Genomic DNA, 368 nt, shown 5'->3' with positions numbered 1-368 from the left:
TCTTGCTCAAAATTGTTAATTTTTTTCAATTACAATTTGTTTTATTATTTATTTTTATGACAGTGACATCTTTTTGCTGCCATTTTGTGTTTTGGTTTCATAGACACTGCCATGTTATTTACAGTTTTGAAGACCATTACCATCCACACTTTTGCTACCAGGTCACTGTTGATCACATGACATGTAGTGGTTAGTACTTTATGAATGGGAGCTCATGAGTCTCAATACAGAATATGACATTAAAGTTTCATTTTTAACTATCCAAGCTGTTCCTTGTCACTGTGTTAAGTGCACTGCATCTATCAAGTTAGTGCTTCGTGGATGAGTGGATTTGGCCGGTTTAAAGCTGATGTCACATTATGTGGCTT

The sequence above is a fragment of the Polypterus senegalus genome, chromosome 18 (genome assembly GCF_016835505.1).
Source record: "Polypterus senegalus isolate Bchr_013 chromosome 18, ASM1683550v1, whole genome shotgun sequence".
NCBI classification, from domain to species: Eukaryota; Metazoa; Chordata; class Cladistia; order Polypteriformes; family Polypteridae; genus Polypterus; species Polypterus senegalus.
The sequence above is the reverse complement of the archived record's forward strand: the minus strand, read 5'-3'. Positions refer to the sequence as shown.